The sequence below is a fragment of the Piliocolobus tephrosceles genome, chromosome 3 (assembly GCF_002776525.5).
Source record: "Piliocolobus tephrosceles isolate RC106 chromosome 3, ASM277652v3, whole genome shotgun sequence".
In the NCBI taxonomy this organism is placed as follows: Eukaryota; Metazoa; Chordata; class Mammalia; order Primates; family Cercopithecidae; genus Piliocolobus; species Piliocolobus tephrosceles.
In genome coordinates, this window is record NC_045436.1 from 154,213,587 (window position 1) to 154,237,414 (window position 23,828).

The following is a 23,828-nucleotide window of genomic DNA, read 5'->3' on the forward strand; positions in this document are numbered from 1 at the left end:
CCTGTGTATCTTCTTTGTTGAACATAGTCTCTGTTTAGGTCTTTTGCCCATTTTTTAACTAGGTTATTCATTTTCGTATTGTTGTCCCTTAAGAGTTCTTTTTATATATTGCACAATCGTTCTTATCAGATATCTCTTTTGCAAATATTTTTTCCAAATATGTAGCATGTCTTCTTAATCTCTTGACAGTGGCTTTTGCCTAGCAGTAGTTTTAAATTTTAATGAAGTCCAGCTTATTAATTATTTATTTCATGGATCATGTTTTTGGTGTTGTTTCTAAAAAGTCATGTGATAACCAAGGTCATCAAGGCTTTCTGGTGTTATCTTCTAGGAATTTTGTAGGTTTACATTTTACATTTAGGTATATAATTCATTTTGAGTTAATTTTCAAGAATGATATAAGGTCTGTGTCTATATGCACGTTTTTTTCATTTAGATTGCCAGTTTTTCAGCACCGTTGGTTGAAAAGATAATTTTTGCTCTTTTGTATTACTATTGTGACATTATCAAAGATCAATCAATTATATTCATGTGGATCTATTCTGGGGCTCTCTTTTCTGTTCTTTTGTTTTCTGTTCTTTTTCTGTTTTTTTGGGGGGGTCAATTATTTTGCTAGTATTATATTGTCTTGATTAGTATAGCTTAAGAGTAAGTTTTAAATTTGTGTATCTCTGACTTTCATCTTCTCTTTCAGCATTGAGTTGGCTATTCTAGGGCTTTTGCTCTACCATATAAACTTTGGAACCAGTTTGCCAGTATTCATACAATAACTTGTTGGGATTTCAATTGGAATTTTTTGACTCTGTAGATCAAGTTAAGAACTGATATCTTGATAATATTTAGTATTATAATCCATGAACATGGAATATCTCTCCACCTATTGAGTTTTCTTTGGTATCTTTCATCTAAATGTTGTAGATTTTCTCATATGAATCTTGAATATATTTTTAGATCTTAAACAGTTCATTTTGTGAGGTGATCATGTAAATAATGATGTGTTTTATTTCAAATTCCACTTGTTCATTGATGATATACAGGAAAGCAACTGACTTTTGCATATTAAACTTGCATCCTGCAACTTTTCTATACTTGCTTATTAATTCCAGGAGGAGCAATTAGTTTGGATTTTCTAACTACACAATCATGTTATCTATAAACACACTTCTTGTATTAACTAGGACTTCCAGTACATTGAAAAGCAGTGATGAGAGAGGAAATCCTTATCTTATTCCTGATGTGAGTGCCAAAGCTTCTAATTTTTCACTATTAAGTACAGCCATGGATTGCTTCACCACATTTTGGTCAATGACAGGCTGCATTAATAATAATGGTTCCATAAGATTAGAATGCCACATTCTTACTGTACCTTTTCTATATTTAGGCATGTTTAGATACACTAACACTTACCATTATGTTACAATTGCCTACAGTATTCAGTATAGTAATATTCAAAACAAGCTTGTCACCTAGAAGCAATAGGCTATAACTTATAGTCTAGGTGTGTAGCAGGCTAGACCATCTAAGTTTGCATAAGTACACTCTATGATAGTCATACAACAACAAAATTCCCTAATGATACATTTCACAGAATGTGTATCTGTCATAATGTGACACATGACTGTATGATGTTAGCTGTAGATTTTCTTCTTCTAAAATCAAATTGGGTAGGTCCTCCTCTATTTTTGCTGAAAACAAAACAAAACAGTCTATCATGAAAAGGTGCTGGATTTTGTCAAATGCTTTTTCTTCAACTGTTAATGTGATCATATAATTTATTTATTTATTTTTTATTTTTTGATGTGTGTCTGTGTGTGTGTGTGTGTGTGTGTACTTCAAGTTCAGGGATACATGTGCAGAATTTGCAGCACTCTTGTGTTTTGCTTAACATGCATTGGTGTTCTTTAAGGACATACATGTTAAGGATTGCTATGTCTTAATGAAGTATTAGCCCCTTTATTATTATATATGCCCCTTATTATCCCTGATAACTATCCTTGCTCTGAAGCCTTCTCTCCCTGGAATTAGTATAGTTACTCTCACTGATTTTGGATAAGTGTTAGTGTGCTATATCTTTCTCCATTCCTTCACTTTTTAACCTATAAGTGTTTTCATGTTTAAGATGGATTTCTTATAGACAACATACAGTTGAGTCTTGTTTTTGATCCACTCTGACAATCTCTATCTCCTAATTGTATTTAGAACAATGATGTTTAATGTGATTATTGAATAATTTCTACAATATTTTTTACAGTGTTCTATTTATTGCCCTTGTTGGTTTTCACTTTTGTCTTTGACAATTTTTTGTCTCTTCTGATTTAATTTATCATTTATGATTCCATTTTCTCTCGTTTTTTAGCATGACATTATACTTCTTTTTTAATTTCTTTTTTTCTTTTTAGTAGTTGCCCTCAAATTTACTATATAATTTACAACAAAATGAAGTCCACTGTCAAAAACCACTATACCGGCCAAGCGCAGTGGCTCACGCCTGTAATCCCAGCACTGTGGGAGGCCGAGGCGGACAGATCACAAGGTCAGGAGATCGAGACCATCCTATCAATGGTGAAACCCATCTCTACTAAAAATACAAAAAATTAGCTGAGCGTGTGGAAGGTGCCAGTAGTCCCAGCTACTAGAGAGGCTGAGGTGGGAGAATGGTAGGAACCCAGGAGGTGGAGCTTGCAGTGAGCCGAGGTTGCACCACTGCACTCCAACCTGGGCGACAGAGGGAGACTCCATCCCCCGCAAAAAAAAAAACAAAAAACAAAAACATGCTATACCATTTCATGTGGAGTACAAATACCTTATAATAACAAAATATTTCTAATTCTTCACCCATCCCGTTTATCATTATTGTCATTCGTTTCACTTATACATAAGCATATATATAATGTATGTACATATACACACATGCAGAAGTATGCATACATGAATACATTGTTGCTATAGCTTATAATAAACTATGCTAGATAAATTATAAATAAGAAAAATGAAAGTTTATATTTGACCTTCACTTATGCTCTGATATTCTTCCTCTCTTTATATAGATAACAGGTTTTTTTACCTAAACCATTTTTCTTTTTCTACTACTTGTTAAAAATATTTTAAAAAATAATTTTTGTTTTTGTTAAAAATCATATTTCTAAAAAGACTAAGATAAGGAATTTATATACAATGACTTATTTCGTAGCTTTATATTTAAAGTCCAATTTATATTGTTGAATGGAGAAAGCCTTTATAAAACTGTTTTTATAAAACTTGTGATGTTCAAGGTTTTGTCCTCTCCCATCTTTTATAGTGGCTCCACAGTTCTCGAATATTCTGTTTTTTCTTTTATCAGTCTTTTTCTGCTTGCTTTTTAATTTGGAAGTTTGTATAGTCCTATCATCCAGTTCAGAGATTCTTTCTTCAGCCATGTTTATTCTGCTAATGAGCACATCAAAGCATTCTTTATTTCTGTTACAGTGTTTTTATCTCTGGCATTTCTTCTTTATCCTTTCTCAGAATTTGCATCACTCTGCTTGAATTATCTATCTGTTCTTGTATGATGACTACTTTTGTCATGAATACACTTAACATATTAATCCTAATTTTTAAAAAATCCTGCTCTGATAATTCCAACATTCCTGACATATGTGAGTCTGGTTATGATACCTGTTCATGTATTCAACTGTTTGTCTTTTCCTTTTTTGTGTGCCTTGGAATTTTTGTTTAAAGACAGACATTAAACACCAGCTAAAAGGAACTGTGGTAAGTAGGTCTTTTATAATGTAGTGGTAAGGTGTGATGGAAGAAACATTGCATAGTCCTATGATTAGGTCTCAGTCTTTCTGTGAACCTGTGTCCCTGGACTGTGAACTTTATTGTTGCTTCTCAATTTCTCCTGCCTTAGGTGAGAAAAAATGGCTGAAGTGAACTGGAATTATGTATTTCTCTTCCCCCACAGTGAAGGCTACAGAAGCTGGAGCTGGGTGTTTCCCTTCCCCCAGGTAATATAGGTTCTGGTAACCTCAGCTGATTAGGCTTTGGCAAAATAGATTTTCCTAATAGCAGGCCTTGTTAAGAAGAACAGAATGCTCTGACATGTTTCAAAAATGGTTCCTTTTTCTCCTCTCTCTGCTAGAAACACAAGATTTTTCTCCAATGTTCAATGTGAGGATCTGGTAGATCCCTTAAAGGTAAAACCCAAATAAGTGTAGGGCTGGCCTTCCAGAAATTTGTCAAAGTTTAAGTTTTTCTCCCCTGGTATTGGTTCCCCAGTAGGTCTCTGCTCATGGGTTTCTGCTCCAGTAAGTTGTGATTTCTCTGTTTCTGCTGTTCCATCTCTCCAATTTTGAGGGCAGTGGTTTGCTCTGTGGCCTTACTTCTCTTACAGATCTAATAATTGATTTTTCAGTTTACCTTTACACTTGTTAAAGCTTTTTACATGTTTTTGTGGCAACTTCCAAACTCTTTATATGCAGAATCAAAAACCAGAAGTCACAACACCTTTTTAAACCCTTCAATTCACAGCATTTTAATTAAGTTCTAATTGCCCATAATTTCTTAAATATAACTAAAATGTCACTTGGTCAAAGCAAGGAATAAACTATGCTTACATATAGCAGTCTAAAAATAATTTTGATTAAAAACAAACAAAAACATAAAAGACATTATTTCTACTTCCTAAAGTAAAATTACCTCTATTTATTTAGAAGGCTTTTAAATAGCTTTGTCTATTCCTTTCCAGATTAAATATCTTTAAAATTTCAATGTAACATATAAATTAATTTGAAATGATGATAAAGGTAACAGTAAAGATTCTTTGTATTTTTATTAGAAATATTTTTATAATTTTTTAAATCAAAAGAGGCACAAAGAATCTTAAGAAATACAGTGCCCAATTATCTTGTCTTAGAGATATGCTGCCCCAAGTCATACAAGTAATTTGTCTTACACCAGCTTAGCAAAGTTGATTCCCTGACTCCAGATCTATTACTTTTACTACTGCAAGAGGTTCGTGTGGATTTTGTTTACTTTACCTTTTCTTGTTTTTCAGGGGCATAGAAGGTGTGGAGCTGCATGGAGCGATTCATTTGTGCTTTTTTTTCTGGTTATCAGTGATTTTATTTGCTTACTTCTAAGGAATTTTATAAAAGATTTACACACAACTAAACAAGTAACTTAGATTACAGAAATCTTTTGGAGGAGGCACAAAAATAAATATTCCAGGAGCCATCAAGATGAGTAAATATATTTTGCATTTACTTTTATGTTTTCCAAAGCTAAAATAAAGCATGGAGTTATGTAATACCATTTGCCAATGGCAGAAACATACCATTTTCACATGATAGAACTTTTCTGCATACTAAATTATCAAATTTAGTTACTTGTGGTTTTTTTCAACTAACTGTTTGGAATATGAATAAAATCATACATATAATAGAAATTATTTTCAACATTGCTTCTTCTGATGATAGACTTTTTTCAAATGACTCTTAGAGTTTATAGGTTTATCTGTGTGTATATACCTATAGTAGAAACAGAGCATTACTGATAAATAAAGAAAATGTGGGAGGTGGAGTAAGCCTTGGAAAGGAGTGCTGCTATTGATGTTCATGTACGTGGCTTCAATGATCTCTGTAATTACAAACAATAGGGTCATACCGAATGGATAAATGCCATCTTAATACTATTTTGTCAATTATAGTCATTCTAGCTGTACAGGAATGAAGACAGTCAGAATTGAATAGTAGCACCTACAGTGCCATATTCAGCTTTTCCTTTTTCTTTTAAAGAAACAGCCTGGTGCTATTGCCCATGCAGCCTCCGCTTCCGGGGTTTAAGCGATTCTCATGTCTCATCCTCCTAAGTAAGTAGGATTATAGGCACCCAGCAACACTCCCAGTAATTTTTTGTAATTTAAGTAGAGACAACGTTCACTCTGTTGTCCGGGCTGCTCTCGAGCTCCCAACCTCAAGAGATCCACCCACCTCAGTCTCTTGAACTGTTGGGATTACAGGCGTGAACCACCATGCCTGGCTCATATTCAGCTTTTTCAATTAAAAGAAAATTATTTTGCAAGAATATAATCGGTAACACAATTGATGAGTCTTTCTTTTATCCTTGCCCGGAGTGAGCATTATCTAACATCTTCATGGAGAGGGAAGAAAATTAAATTATCATCCACATTTTTTGAGGCGATTTTTGTGATTTTGGATGAGCAAAGCTGATTCAGCAAGCATTCTGTGGACCCCAATTTTTGCCCTATAGCCTGGAAGACATAAGAAATGTTTTTTTAAAAAGTAATAATATATATTTTTAATTAATATTATATATTATTTTGTTTATTATTTTATAATAATAAATATTTTAATTTATTATCAATTGGGTTAGCTAAAATGAAAGCCACACTGTTTTAGGCATACCTCGTTGTAAAAGTTGCAATGGAAAATTCTAATTCATTAGAAATATAATTGAGAAAGTGGCACTATATTCGTTGTGATATAATGAACTATGGATATTTCTTTAAGTTCTCCTACAACAAATTAAGGATGACATAAAGTACAATTTTTCCACACCAATTTTTAAACTAGACACTAAAATAGCTGTCTACTTATGTCACTATACTTAACAAACAAGTCTATAAATCAGATGCCAATATATATTCCCATTTAACAGATCAGAAACTGAGGTAAAAAGACCTCCAGTAACTGTTTCAAAACCAGCCAGATAATTGTAACGTAAGTATTACAATATTGTCTTATCTGACTTCAAAGTTTATCTTCCTTTCAGTTCTTTTTATATCTTTAAAATAACTGTGTTCATAAAAACACACTATTTATAATGTGAATTTGCAATAGTTTCACAGACAAGGAAAACATGTAGTTTAGGAGCAAATGTTTCTACATTGGTTACTATTTCTCCATTCTAAAATCTTATCTGAAGGAATCTTTTAAAGTATTCTAGATTTGTTTTTATAGTTTTTAATTATTCCATCATTGTCTTCCTCAAGGTGAAGTCTTACTGCTACGTCTTAATTTTAGCAACATATTTTTACTACCTTGTTATTTCCCACAGCAGCTAGTTTCTTATTGTGAGTATCCTGTCTGTTAATCATAGTCAGTTATCTACCATTGTATAACAACCGACTCAAAACATTGGATTAAAATGATTTATTATTTCTTAAGATTCTGTGGTTACACCAGGCAGTTATTGTTTTGTTTTGTTTTGTTTTTACTGATACCTCCTTGTTTCATTCATGGAGTTGCAGTCTACTGTGACTCGGCAGAAAAATGGATGGTTTATGATGACCTGACTCCCATATATCTGGAGTTGTTGTGTTGGCTGTTGGCAGATCCTCCCTCTTTCAAGTTGTTCTCTCATCAGTTAGCAGTGTGACTTAGCTTCCTTAAAAGAGAGAATAAGCATAAACAACAAGGACTCTTGGCGCTATTCTCTAGAACTCACATAATATTTAATTTGCCTACACCTATTGGTCAAACAAATCACAAGGCCAGCTTGAATTCAAGATTTGGGGAAATAGCCTTCACCTTTTGATAGAAGGACTGTAAAATATTGTGTCTATGTTTTCAATCTCCCATGATCACATATACTTATGTTAGTATTACTAGAAAACATACTGGTATTAATATTAAGAGATACAGAATAGTGTAGAACTAAAATCTCAAACTCAAGAGCATGATGGCCCTGGGTTCAAACCCCAGCACTACTACTTAGAACTGTGTAAACTTGGGAAAGTTATTAAATCTTTCTGTATCTCAGTTTTCTTGTATATAAAATAGGGGTCATTTAATAGTATCTACCCATAAGGATATTAAGAGGATAAAATTGTTTTACACCATAAAGTGATTAGAACAGTACCTGGCTTATAGTAAGCACTCTATAAGGGTTTGAGATTTCCATACTCTGTAACCTTAGAATTAGTTAATTAATATACTTATGAAGTACTTTGGAGCAATTAAGAACTTACTGCATATTTGATGCTTAAATCTAGATAGTGTCTAGGTTTATCATTGTTTCAGATTAGTTTAAAGTCCATATTGGGAACAGATATAATACTACCTCACTTTTCTTCCTCTGCCTTCCTTGCAAGTTAACCTTCTCAAATATCCTCTGTCTCTCTCTACTCCATAGTCAATATGTTTCTAAATATAATCAGTTACATGTCTTAAAACTATCTTCTTTCATTTAGCCCTTTGCCACTGCCTTGGTTAAGACTTTCAGACCCTCATAATAAAATATTATAGTGACCTCCCTATAAATATGACAGCTTGCTTTTTGTCTTGGTTAAAATTATCTCAAATACAAAACTTGAGACAAGGAGATGGGTACTGACAGGCAATCTATTTGGGAAGTGATCACAGGCAGCAGTGTTTAGGGAAAGAGTTGCTGGTGTGGGAACCAGGCTCAAATCCACTGGGAGTGTTGACAAATGTGAAGACTTGTCGCATGCAAAATGGGAGGGGTGCATTTATTAATCAACTTTCATCCTTCACAGATGAGGATCTAAACCTGGGAGCCTTCAAATGCCCCTATTCTACCTCCCCACTAGGACTTCTGGGCTATGCTTATGGATAAACTACAGCAATAAAAAGTTCCTTGAGCAAATTATAAATTTTACAGCTTGCAATTGAGGTAAGACAGTGGGAAAATTTGGTGAATGTGATCTCACAAGATGTGACTGAAATCACAAGTGGATTGAAGGAATGTAATGCAGTCAACAGAGGCATCTGCTATGTCCACATATAACTTCCACCCAGTTACCAGAATAAACCTTCTCTCTTAGTCCATTTAGGTTGCTATAACAAAATACCATAGACGAGGTAATTTATAAACAATAGAAATTTATTTCTCCCACTTCTGGAGGCTGGCATGTTCTAGATAAAGGCTCCAGCAGGTTTGCTGTGTGGTGAGGACCCACTTCTTGGTTTTTAGAGGGTTGCCTTTTTGCTGTGTTTTCACGTGGTAGAAGTAACAAGGGAGCTCACTGAGGAAGGTGGAGGGTGCTTATTATAAAGGACTAATAACCTCTCAATTACCCCACTTATAAATAAGTTTCAATGCATGAATTTTCGTGGAGATGTAAGTCATCTATAAGCATCTTTTACAGCCTAAATCTGACCTTATCAAATTTCATCCCCCAAAGACATCCACATACTAATCTCCAGGAACTAGTGAATATGTTATGTTACATGTCAAAAGAGACTGTGCAGATATAATTAAGGTTATGGACTGTAAAAGGGGAGATTATCCTCAATTTTCTGGATGGGCTCAGTGTAATTAGACAGGTCATTAAAAGCAAACAAAAAAAGTTTGTCTAGATGTGAGCAGAAGACACGTGGTAGAAGATAAGCAGCAAAAAGTGAAGTCAGAGAGATGCCAAGTGTGAGAAGGATTTGATGAGCCATTGCTTGTTCTGAAGTGAGAGGGCCATATATAAGGAACAGAAAGAAACCTCTAGGAGCTAGAGGCCAGCCCTAACTGACAGCCATTAAAGAATAGGGACCTCAGTTCTACAGGTATAAGAAACTGGATTCTTTTAACAAGCTGAATGAACTAGAAAGCTATTCTCTATCATTGTGCTGAAAGTGTCTTCAATATGAGAAAGAAGCATTTGGCTTCTATTTTCTATCATTGTTCTGAAAGTGTCTTCAGTATGAGAAAGAATGGAGATACCAATAAGAAACTAAATGCTAAGAGAAAGTAATTTACTCATTTGCAGATACTATGATTGTCTACATAGAAAACCCATGAGAATGATAGAAATGATGACAACCTAACAGAGTTTGCACATTTTTGCTATTATCGATGTGCTTTATTTAATTATTTACATTTTAACTAGTCATGGCTGATATTCAGGAAAACCATTCATGTTTATATATTTATTAATTCTGTGATTTGCTACATTAGCAAACTCTGTTAGGTTGCCATCATTTCTATCATTCTCATGGGTTTTCTGTGTAATCATAATATCTGCAAATAAGTAAATTACTTTCTCTTAGCATTCAGTTTCTTATTGGTATCCCTATTCTTTCTCATATTGAAGACACTTTCAGCACAATGATAGAGAATAGAAGCCTAAAGCCTCCAGAGAAGAGCCCAGCCAATAAATACTTTGACTTTAGCCTTGTAACTTTTGGATCATATGAATTAATTGAGTCGAATTGGACTTTTTGACCTGTAAAACTGTGAAATAATAAATTTGTGTTGTTTTAAACCATTAAATTTGTGGTACTTAGTTGCAGCAGCAATAGACAACTAATAGAACATTAAGAACATTTCAATCATTTTCCATCACTTTTGCTGGATAATGGCCAATGAATTAATTTGCAGAACGTTTGATGTCAACCCAGCCTAGACTTTCAATGTCAGCTCCTGCAAAACCCCCTGAGAGATCTAGCTGAAACAATATCAGAAATACTTTCATGATTTCTACCCATCCATACACACCATCTCATCATGCTTTTTAAAATATGCATCAACATTTTGAACACTATTCTCTTTGTCCTAAATTACCATGTCTTCTCTGCCTTATACTTTCCTATTCAAATTGTGAAGAAACTCTCACCTAAACGAAGAAGCAAAGAAAACTCTTTTAGGCTTGAAAAGCAAATAATGTAAAGCAAAACAAAGGAGAGCTAAAATAAAATATGATGAAATCTAAATGTACTTAGGAAGTTCTGAATCATAATGAGATAAGGCAGGCAAAGGAGGAAAAGAACAGATCTTGAATGATCCTGGATGCTATTGTAAGGGGCTTATTCTTTTAATCTATCATTTGAGAGAATCCACTGATGGATATTTTGTAGAGGAGTTGCATAGTTAGATTGGGGGCTTTTATAATAGTGCTCTTAAACAGTATGAAAGAGACATTCAAAAAAGTCATAATGAAAGTAAATCATGCCATTAATAGGAAAGATACAAATTAGAAAGAGATTTGTAACCTAAGCATTGGTGAAGACAAAATTACCTACGAAATATTTGGCTTAGTGTATCCAGCAATAAAAAAATTAATGAATTAATGTTACACACAACCTGAATGAATCTGAAAAATATTGTGTTGAACAAAATAAGTCACATACAAAAGAATATGCACAGTATGGTTCTGTTTATTAATGTTCTAGAAAAGGTAAATCTAAATTGTGGTGATAAAACTCAGTTCAATGGTTGCCTTGGGAGGATGACTCTGACTGAAAGAAGTTATGTGTACATTTTTTGAGATTTTGAAGATATTTTATAGCTTGATTAAAGTGGCATTTCTATAGGTGGATACATTTATCAAAACTCAACAAACATACATTAAAATACATGCATTTTATTTTATGAAAATTATAACTGAAGTCTATGAAGACATTTAGAGGCAAAGTTAGCAAAAATATAGATTTGAGGGGTAAGGAGAGGAGATATTCAAGTAATGAAGCCAATAACTTCAGACTTTCAACATGGGTATAGGGACATGGGAATGTCATGAGTTGAGCAAGGGAATCCATAAGGTGAAGTAGGATAGAGGGACATGATAATGATGAGTTCAATTTATAATATTAAGTATGCAGTGTGCATGAAATCTCCACATAGAAGTTTGTATTTTTGAGATTGAAGACCAGGATAAAACATAAAAACTTGTATTTCTGTCATCATTTTTGCTATTATCCATGTGCTTTATTTAATCATTTACATTTTGACCAGTCATGACTGATATCAAGGAAAACCATTCATGTTTATATATTTATTAATTCTGTGACTTGCTACATTCCAAACTCTCTTAGTTGTCATCATTTCTATCATTCTCATGGGTTTTCTATGCAGACAATCATAATATCTGCAAATAAGTAAATTACTTTCTCTTAGCATTTAGTTTTTTTTGAAGACACTTTCAGCACAGTGATAGAGAATAGAAGCCAAATGCTGTGATATGGCTGTGAAATAAGATTTTCCTTGCAATTCATTGAACTCCCGAACAGGGAAAGAACCAATTAGCGTGGTGTAATCTTCAGTAGCATGTATTTTAGAGTTGCACAAAAATTGATTTATGTCTTAATAATGTCATTTTAAAAGTGATATGATCTTGGACAAGCGGTTTAACATCCATGAGGCAAAATTCTCATAACCGTAAATTAAGAAAAATAATAGTAATACTTTTCATGTGCATTTCTGTGAAGATTAAGTGTAATGCAATACCAGATGTGGTAAGTTGTTTGAAATAATATCATAGTATCCAAAAATATTATTTTCTAACATCCATGGCTTTTTACAGTGGCTTTGCAGCAACTCCAGTGAAGGACTAGTTTGCTTTTTATCTGAATTTCAATGGCTGTATGACTTGATTTGACAAATAGTATGCACTACAAGTCAATACGTAAAATCTCAGACTCAAAACGTTGTAGAAACCAAGAAACTGTTATTTTAGATCCTGTGAATTTCTGTTGTCAGTATCTCTGGTGTTCAGCACGTAGTTGGGTAGTTTTTTTGTCAGCCAAAATGAAAATCTTCTAACAATTAAGTCTATTCATATTTATTTCTACGACTGTTATTACTGATCTCAGCTGTCAGATTTATAATTGCTATTTGTATTTTATTTCATGTATTTTATTGACTATGAATGTTTTTTCTTTTTTTAAGTTTACTTGATATTTAGAAATATCAGTAGTTTTGATCCTGTGGTTATCTTTATACCTTTACTTTTTTAAAAGCGTTTAATCTCTTTTTATTTATTTTGTTTTACATTTTACTCTGCTACTTTTTATGGCATCTTTTGATTGCCACCTATTGATTTTTCATTATTCAATGAATATATATTTCTTATTCCCATCTCCCTTTTTCTACCATCCTTTACATTCATTATTTTGACTCTATCAGAATACATTTTGATTTACATATATATACATATTGAAGTACACATATGTATGTGTGTATATGTGTATATATACAATAATTTTTTGGCCCTTGCCTTTACAATTAAATGTTCATCAATAGTGCTTTTGCCAGTGTTCATTCAGTCATCTCTCGGTTAGATGAAGCACATTGTTTTAACACAGGAATTAATATGCTCCCAGGGGCCAAATCTGGCATACATCCTGTTAAATTATAGTTCATGAAAGATGTATTTCACAATTCTAAACAGTTGTAGAAAAACAAAAGAAGAAGAAAATATGACAGGAATACATAAAACCAACAAAGCTTAAAATATTCATTATGAGACTCCTTAACAAAAACTTTTCTGACCACTCTAGTCAATTACTTGAGAATAACTAATGAGTATAGTATACCCTGGACTATTCACTATTTAAAACAATATTTAAATAGCTTTGATACTTGGTGAACAACTTAATAGTAAACATTCTTTTTTCACTAATTTTTAAATTAAATTTCTTTAAAAAATGATACTCCATTAAAGGCTTGCTTTTTATATTGTTTTGATAAATCTGATGCCAGTCTAATTGCATTGTCTTGTTATTTAATTGGCAATTTCGTTTGGAGGTTGTGATGGTTAATTTTATATGCCAACTTGGCTTGTCCATGGTACCCAGATATCTGTTCATACATGTCTGAATATTGCTGTGAAAGTATTTCTTAAAAGAGATTAATATTTAAATAAGTAGACTTTGAGTAAAGTAAATACTCTCCATAATGTGGGTGAACATCATCCCACAATTAGTTGAAAGTCTTGAGACAATTAAGAATGATCTCCCCCAGAGAAGAAGAAATTTTGCCAGCAGACAGCCTTCAGATTTAACTTCATCTCTTCCTTGTGTCTTCAACCTGTCCATTTACCCTGAAGACACTGGAATTGCTAGCTTTCTCAATAGCATGAACCAATTTTTATAAATAAACCTCTGTGAGTGTGTGTGTGCGTGTGTGTGTTGTGTCTGAGTGTGTAGATAGATGCACATATATTTATAATCATCTATATATTCATGTGCATTTATGTGTATCTACATGTATTTATAGATATGTTTATATATGGCCATATACATACTCATATATATTCATATATACATACACTTATGTAGAGAAAGAGACCTTTTATTTTTACCACTGTTCCCCTATATTTAATATGTATTTTTTCCTTACTGCTTTTGAGATTATTTCTTAATCTTTAAGTCTCAAATTTAATTATAATGTGATTAGGTGGTATTTTCTTTTTAATTAACATTATTGAAATTTGCTTCACTCTTAAAATCTTTGGGTTACTGTCAATTACCAAATTTGAAAATTTTTCAGGAAATAATTCTTCAAATAATTTTGTATATAATTTTTTCTCTCTTCTTTTTCTGGAACTCTGATAGAAACATGTGAATATAAGCTGCTCTCCCATTACAGGAAAGAAAATTTCTTTCCATGTGATTTTTTAAAGGAAAAAAATTATAGAGATTAAATTCATATACCATAGAATTCATGCATTTAAAGTGTATAATTCAGTGTTTTATAGTGTGTTCACAGAGTTGTGCTATAATCAGCATAGTCCATTTTAGAACATTTTCGTCATTCCCAAAATAAACCTTGTACTCTTCACCTTACAACTTTCCCATTGTCTCTAGCCCTAGGCAACCACTAATGTACTTTCTGTCTCTCTAGATTTGCTTATTAGGGACATTGCATATACATGGAATCACATTAATATTGTCTTTCATTACTAGCTTCTTTCACTTTACTAAGTGAAACACTATACTTAATGTTTCAGAAATTGATCCACATTGTGTCATTTATTAGTGCTTCATTCATTTTTGTGGCTGAATAATACTTCATCCAATAATAGTCGTCCATTTATCAGTTGATAGATTTTTGGGTTGTTCCCATGTTTTGACCCTTTAGCTCCTTGACTTTTAATGTAAAAAGATGAAGGGAAATCCTTAAACAGGACTTTCCCATGAGACTTACAGAAATGTTAAACCCAGGGGAAATATCAATTAGAATCAAACTGGGAATTTTGAAATACTGTTCTTTATTCTATTTACAAATTATCCTTCTATTATATAAGTTAGTTAAAGCAGGGATTTTTAAATGTGTGGTTTTGTTATATCTCTAAATTAGGTGGTCAGTTATCTATAGAATTAATAAATGAATATATTTTCTACCTCCAATACCAGGGAATAATCCTCACTTAAAAATTTCTTTGGGGATGGGCACGGTGACTCACACCTGTAATCCCAGCACTTTGGGAGGCCAAGGCAGGTGGATCACCCTATGTCAGGAGTTCAAGATCAGCCTGGGCAACATGGTGAAACCCCGTCTCTACTAAAATACAAAAAACTAGCTGGGTGTGATGACATGTGCCTGTAGTCCCAGCTACTTGGGAGGCTGAGGCAGGAGAATTGCTTGAACTCAGGAGGCAGGGGTTGCAGTGAGCCATGATCATGCCACTGAACTCCTGCATGGGCGACAGAGCGAGACTCCATCTCGGGAAGAAAAAAAAAAAAAAAAAATTAGGTGGGCGTGATGGCGAGCGCCTATAATCCCAGATACTTGGCAGGCTGAGGCAGGCAAATCGCTTAAACCCAGGAGGTGGAGGTTGCAGTGAGTCGAGACTGCACCATTGCACTCTAGCCTGGGCAACAAGAGTGAAACTTTATCTCAAAAAAAAATTTTTTTTTTCTTTGGGTAAACAACATTTTTCTCACACTTTTTGTTGCATGAGACAGGTTGAGTATTCCCATGATTTATTCCATACTTTAGGGCAGAATATGTCTACTGTTAGTTTTTTTAAAGACTATTCCAAGCATTTGTTGTAGCCATCACAGAGGGTCCTAAATTTTATCTGAAGAATGTCTAACATGATACTTAATAGTCATTATTTAAGGTCACAATTTGGGAATCTAGTAATTAGTCTCATACTGAATTATATTATCTTCATCTCTTTATTTCATGCATATTCAACCAAACATTTGTTCAACACATATGACTTTTCTGATGACTTTGCCAATAAGTGAATTTACTGGCAGCACAGTAAATGCAAAAAGAAAAAAGAAAAATATAGCCACACTACTTTTCAGTTCCTTTTGAGACGTGTTCTTACTTTGTTGCCCAGGCAGGGTGGGGTACAGTGGCATGATCATGGCTTACTGCAGCCTCAAACTCCTATGCTCAATCAGCCCTCTTGCTTTGGCCTCCCAAAGTGCCGGGATTACACACATAAGCCAACATGCCTGAATCTTGCAGCTATTCTAATCAATGTGTAGTTTGTATTTATGCCCTTTGTATCTGAGCTGCCCTGGTTATTTCCTTTGAATGATAAAATTTAGAAATGATGGAAGAATTTGAAGCCTTGACCTTAGGAAGACTTACATATTCCACTTTTGCTGTCATGGTGGACCTTGTCACCATTTGAGTAAGTCTGGATTGACCTACAGGAGGCAGATATAAACTATCAAAGAAGAGACTCCTTGAAACCAATGAGCCATGAGACAACCTGGCAGCTGACCACATTTCACATGAGTCTTGCCAAAACCAGTGGAAAACTTAACACAGATCAGTGTGGCCCAAACTGTAGACTCCCAGAATAGTGACATAAATAAATAATATTTTAAGCTACAAGTTTTGGGTTGAGTGGTCAAAGCAGAAATTTAAATAATGTCATTGTATGGTTACCAAAAAGTCATGTGTATCAATAATCACATAGTTAAAAATGAAAGCATCAAAAGTCCAGAAAAATGCAGAAATATAGCTGAGAAAATTTTTAATCTTACCTATTTTTGAACTTCTACTTGTTGAATGTAGTGATAGTCTCACATTTTCATCATGAATTGCTTTACATGAACACATGCAACAAAAGTGTTCTATCAGGCAGTCACTTTTTCCATTATTTTAGCTGTTTCTAGTCTTTTTATGATCATCTGTGAAATCAACTGTGACTTTGAGAAAGTTGTTGGCAGTCATAAATTTATTTATTGAAAAGTAGAAATAAGACTTCTACAAAAAGAAAAATGAAAATGTATCAACTCAATAAGAAAAAAAATTATTAGGTTAAATAACTTTTCTCAGTAAAAATAACTCTCATTTTTTTTCAGGCATTTGAAATTAAAAACATAAAATCTGTAGACAACCACATTGTTAATAATGAGGTGTTTGATATCCAGCAGCAATTATGGTAGCCTTCATACAAGTACAAGAAACATAGAGTGAATAAAAATAAAACAGAAGATTTACTATCTCTGATGAATTCATGTGTGAGTGAAACCAGATGGACAACTTTAGAACTCAAAGGGGCTTATGAAGTCATAAAACTTAACATTCTTTAGTTTAAAAAGAAGAAATAGAGATTCACAGTAAGTTTTTTTTGCCAGTGACAAAAACTAGTATTACACATTGGCCTAGGATCTAAGTTTACAAAGTCCAGTTTACTAGTTCTTCATATATATTTTTGACAATTAATTTTATATTTTACCATAAAATTGGGATGCAGCTTTACTTAGTGATAAAGATACAAATCTATAGTAATCTTAAATAATGTATTTAATCATGCATTTCCTTAGGAAAATCTTTATAGACTTTTATCTTCCTTGAAATACATTGTATTTTTTTATTTATTCTACAAATTCTGAAGTAAACATGACTTTTTAATATGCTTTTGTATATAACAGTTCTGAATGTACAGATTTAAATAATCAACTGTTTTCCATATTATAAGCTTTTGCTATTTTATTTGTATTAAAATGTTAGTTAAGTTAAAAAAATGATAATTTATTTCCAAAGCAAAATGTAGATATGAAGACAGTGGTTAACATTCTATATTTTTGTATGAGCTTTGGTATAAGTTTGAATTTGCTATACAAGTTATTAGCTTTCTACTACTGAGGCACTGATTTTATCTATATCCAAGTTGCTTAACTTCGTGAGACTCAATGACGTCATCATTGAAATGGCTTAATAAGACTGTTTGGGAAAATGGAAATGATTGTCTTAGTCTGTCTTGTGATGCTATAAGAAAGAAAATAATTAAGACTGGATAATTTATATAGGATAATAATTTGTTTTCTCAAGGACCTTGAATCTGGAAAGTCTATGATCAAGGCGCTAGCATATTGCATGGCCCTTTTTGCTGTTCTGTAACATGTCAGAAGACATCACACAAGGAAGACAGAGAGAAAAGAGGGGTGAACTCATCTTTTTATTAGGAATCTACTTCAACGATAATGAACCCACTGTTGAAATAACGGAATTAATTCGTTCATGAGGTAAGGACTCTCATGACTTAAACAATTTTAAAGGTCTCGCCTCTCAACATGATTGCATTGAGAATTAAGTTTCAAACCCATAAATTTTGGGGGACACATTTGAACCTTAACAATGATTATGTGCATTGTAAAAATGGGAATTACAGGACTTTTTTTCCTTGGATTTGTAGTTTTGGAAAAGTCTGCTTCATTGTTGTTTTTAGTTTGGACATCAAAGACAGGAGTCCTGTTTTTGGTAATGGGAAAAACCTTTGACTATATACCTAAGAAACATTTTTTTGAAACAAGTGCCTTGGAAGAGGCTGGTACCTAAAACAGGAAAGAGCCTCAGTGTTGGATATATCAAGATAAGGTGATTGGTACTAACAAATGATCTACACATACTCTTCTAATCCAAATCCTCATGTGTTTTAATCAGACACATTTTAGAGTAAAAAATATTTTTAATAGAAAAAGTGAAGTTTTAAATATGTGGAAAATTAACTAATGTGAATAAGCTATTCCCCAGTGAAAACAGAATAACATAATGATTTAAAAGAAAAACTCACTTGAGAAGCTTGACTGTACCAGTATAAGTTGAAGTACTGGGATTCTTCCTACTGTCTTTGTTTATTATCTTTTCAAATGCTTTTCTTTAATCTTTCCTCCAGTTTTTAAAAAATTAGTTAATTATCTCTTTAGTGATCAACACTGTCAAAACTAAATTAATATCTATAGAAACATTTCCTTGGAGTGTTGCAAATTTCTAGTTGTGAGAAAAAAATGTTGTATTACAGTCAGTAGACTGGGATTTATTTGGAAAAGGAAATCTATTTTTTCCTATATTTTATATTAACCTGGTTCAGATCAAGCATACACCAAGCATTTGCATACCCATTAGTTGAGAAAAACAAAACTAAACTAGTACTCTAGGCTAGTATTTTTTTAACTTTTTAAAAAGTTTGATCAATTCTATTTTTGCCCATTAAATACTTGCACACATGCACATTTCTGTATATGATTTAAAATATTTCTTATTTTTACTAAATGTGATTCACTTCTATTTTAATCTGTTCTTTTTCATTTAAGAAATGTTCTTGTACTAGTTTTAGCTCCAACAGTTAAAAAGTCTGAAAGTCATCACTTCAGTTCTGACAAGTTGAGAAATCTTAACAAACTGAAACCTTATGACTTTTCTTGAAGTTATCAGAGACCTGAGGTCACAGAGCAAACTGATATCTTGAAATATGGAGAGATAGGATGAATCCAAAAGTCATTGCCAAGATCTATTCATCTGGAGCAGAGGCTACTGGGGTCGGCAAGTCAGAACAAGTAATCTTAATGAATGCTGAAGACTGAGTGTGAACTACAGGGAGAATGAGTAACTTCTGAGGCTACAGTGTAAGTGGATACTTTCTCCAGGACCCCCATCAGTCTCTCACTGTCAGGAGCCAAGAAGGATACCTTCCTGGCTCTAGCGGTGGGAAGGGAAGAATAATCATTATGAAATAAATTCAAGTTTTATCCAACAAAAGATTTCATCTGTAGGGGAAAAGGCTAATATAGTGTTATCCCATCTAAGAGAAGATGACTTCTCAAACATCACACTGCTTGCCTTCGTGTCTCACCTAAGTGGGGATAAAAAGTTAAGAAATACTTGAAAATCACAGCCCAGAAACATCAGCTCACCAACCGACAGAATTCAGTCATAAGATTGCACAATACTTTGTTTCTCCTATAATTTACCACTACACCAATAGATTTCAGTGGGATAGCAGCAACAGCAACAAAAAAGTTGCTAGTTTCAGACTCTCCCTGCGAGCAATTATTAGAAAAGCCCAAAAACAATGTAGAAGACAGAGTAAGAAAAGAAAAAGAATTTTAATCTTTAGCACATACAACTACAGAAAACAGTAAACACAATCCTATTTAAAGCAAGAGTAACATAAATCTTCACACTAAAGGCCACATGTAATGTAGTCCTTATTAACTGATACATCATGTCTGACTTTAACAGAAAGTTATAAGGCCTGCCAGAAGGCAAGAAAAAACATATTTTGAAGAGACAAAGCATCATAATAACAAGAGCCAAATATGATATAGATGTTGGAATTGTCAAACAAGGAATTTTAAATAACTATGCATATATAATAAGCATATAAAATAAATAGAAAACACTTATGGTAGATATTAATACAACTATATCGATAATCATTTTAAATGTGAGTGGTCTGGATATTGCAATTAAAAGAAAAAATGGTAGGATAGTGAAAAAATAATATGCAATGTCTATTAAAAATTCACTGAAATATAGATACATACATAGATTGAAAGTATATAAATGGAGAGTTATATCATGCTAATACTAATAAAAGAAAGCTAGCGTAACTATTTAATTTCCAACAAAGAAAACCATAGTGCAATAAAATTCCAAGTGTTAGAGTGGCATTGTGTAGTGCTAAAGGGACCAATTCTCCAAGAAAATATAATAATTCTAAAGGTATACAAAAGATGATAGTATTAGGAGATGGGGCCTTTGGGACAGTGATAAGGTCATGTATCAGTCAGGGTTCTCTAGAGGGAGAGAACTAATAGGCTATATATATATGTGCATAAATATATGCACGCACACACACATATATACATATATATGCACACACATATACGCTTGTGTGTGTATATATACACATATACACACACATATACATTAAAAAGGGGAGTCTATATATATACATACACACATACACACATACATATACACACACACACATACATACATATATGTTTTAACTCACTTAATGATGTTGCTGATAAATAAATTAACTGGCAGCACAGTAATGCATAAAGAAAAAGAAAAATATAGCCACAGTACTTTTCAGTTCCTTTTGAGACTTGTTCTTACTTTGTTGCCCAGGCTGGGGTACAGTGGCATGATCACAATCACAAGGTCCCACAATAGGCCATCTGAAAGCTGAGGAGCAAGGAGTCCCAAAACTGAAGAACTTGGAGTTTGATGTTTGAGGACAGGAAGCATCCAACATGGGAGAAAGATGTAGGCTGGGAGACTAGGCCAGTCTGGTCTTTTCACATTTTTTTTTTTCTGTCTGCTTTATATTCTAGCCACACTGGCACCTGCTTAGATGGTGCCCCTTCAGATTAAGGGTAAGTCTACCTTTCTCAACCTACTGACTTAAATGTTAATCTCCTTTGGCAACACCCTCACAGACACACCAAATATCAATACTTTGCATTGTTCAATCCAATCAAGTTGACACTCAGTATTAACCATAACAGGTCATGAGGGTAAAACTCTCATAAATGAGATTAGCCTCTTATAAAAGAAGCCCAAACAAAGCCTCCTCATTCCTTCCATCATGCAGACAAACAGTGAGGAGATGCTATCTAAGGATCAGAAAGTAGAACCTCATCAGTCACCAAAACCGCCAGCATCTTGATCTTGAGCTTCTTAGTATTCAGAACTGTGAAAAACAGACTTCTTTGATTATAAACTACCCAGTATATAGTATTTTATCACAGCAGTATGAAAAGACTAAGACAGAGACTCAAGTATACTTTTATCATTAATTGATAAAACAAGCAGACAGAAAATTAGTAAAGACATTTGACATCAAGAAAAATATCAATAAACTCGATCTAACTGATATTCACAGCACAGCTCATTCAAAAACAGACTATTCTTCTTAAACTCCTGTGTTTCATTTGCATAGAGAGTCCTCCTTCTGAGAAATAAAACATACCTTTATAATTTAAATGTTTAGAGATCATACAATGCATGTTCTCAGACCATAATGGAATTAAACTATGTCTATATCCAAATGATAGCTAAGAAATCCCCAACTATTTACTGCATGTACAACATATTTTCAGATAGCATATATGACAATAAAGAAATCTCAAGAGAAATTTAAAAATATTTAGAACTAAATATAAATGAAATTACAACTTATAAAAATGTATGAGATATACCAAAAGCAATAATTCAAGAGAGATTCATAACATTAAAGACATATTAGGAAAAAAAGAGAGATCAATAATCAATAGCCTAAGCTTCTGCCTTAGGAAAGTAGGAAAGAGTGATTTAGTCCTAACACAACTAAATTAATAAAACATAATAATTACAGCAAAAGTCAATAATACTGAAAATAGGAAAAAAATGGAGATTATCAATAAAATAAAAAGCTGAAAACTTTAAAATATCAATCAAATTGATAAACCATTAATAAAGCTAACAGAGAGAAAGTGATCATACATTATCAATATCAGAAATAAAACAATAATCATTACTACTGATGTAGACATCATTAAAGGATAGCCCAGGTGTTCATTGAACAGGGCTATTCTCACAAATTTGGTGTTAGATGATATTTATCAATTTATTGAAAGATGTAAACTATTAAAACTCCCACAAGGGGAAGTAGAAAATAGTTCTATTGCATCACTAATTAACAACCTTACAAAAATATAAAGCAGCCCATATTGTTTTACTGGAAAAATTTATCAGTTATTTAAGAAAAAAAAAACAATTCTTCACAACCTCTTTCAGGCAACAGACACAGGAAACATGTTTCCTAACTCATTATATAGGGCCAATATTATATATTGCTAAAGTGTAATGAATTTATTAAAAAGAAGGAAACTACATACTAATATCTTCCATGAATGTAGATACAAATGTCCCAGAAAACAGTACCAAATTGAAACCACAATATACGAAAATAATTATTTATGACAAACAGGTGTGATTTGTTTCAGCTATTTAAGATTGATTCATCATTGAAAATTATCAAACCGCATGCCTCAACATGTCAACAAGCTGAAGAAGAAAAATCATGTGATCATGTTATTTGATGAAGAAGGAACTTCTTCAAAAAAACCAATATTAATTTGCAATTTAAAAATTCACAGCAAATTGAGAATATAGATGAATATTACCAACTTGGTAAAGAACCCAATATTAATTTGCAATAAAAAATACACAGCAAATCGGGAATATAGATTAACATTACCAACTCGATAAAGAACATCTGCCAAAAAACTTACAATCAATAACACATAGAATTAGATGCTTTCCCCATAAGATAAGAAACAAAGTAAGAATATCTTCTCTCAGCACACCTATTCAACACTAGATTGGAAGCCCTAGCTACTGCAATTAGACAAGGAAAATAAAAGCTATGCAGTTAAGAAGGTAATAATAATGCTTTTTTATTGACATGATGTCATGATTATCTTTGTAGAAAATTTCAAAGATTCTACAAAAAAAAACTTTCCTGGAATTAAAGTGAATATAAAAACATCACAAGATACAAAGATGATATACAAACTCAATTGCTTTCTGATATACTAACAATTAAAAATTGGAATATGAAATTATAAAGAAGATACCATTGTAATAGTACCAAAAAATGAAATACATAGGTATAAATTTAACAAAATACATATGCAGCTTATATGTAGAAAACTACAGAACTCTGATGAAAATATTACAGAAGAGATAAATAAATAAATACATATGTGAATTGAAGAATTCAATATTGTTAAGCTGTCAGTTCTTCACAACTTTATAGATCCCATTCAAAATCACAGAAAGCTGTTTTAGATATTACCCACCTGATTCTAAACTTTATAGCAATAAGCAAAAGACTTAAAATTACC

The 23,828-nt window shown here is 32.8% G+C and overlaps 1 long non-coding RNA gene across 1 annotated transcript; it reads right to left on the minus strand.

Moving 5' to 3' along the window:
- Window positions 1-6,083: 6,083 nt before the first annotated feature.
- On the minus strand, window positions 6,084-7,391 carry LOC111549829. The gene is made up of 2 exons (XR_002733839.2): window positions 7,294-7,391; window positions 6,084-6,253 (listed from the first exon to the last, which is right to left on the minus strand). It is a non-coding gene; the product is annotated as an uncharacterized LOC111549829 (long non-coding RNA).
- Between the last annotated feature and the right edge of the window lie 16,437 nt (window positions 7,392-23,828).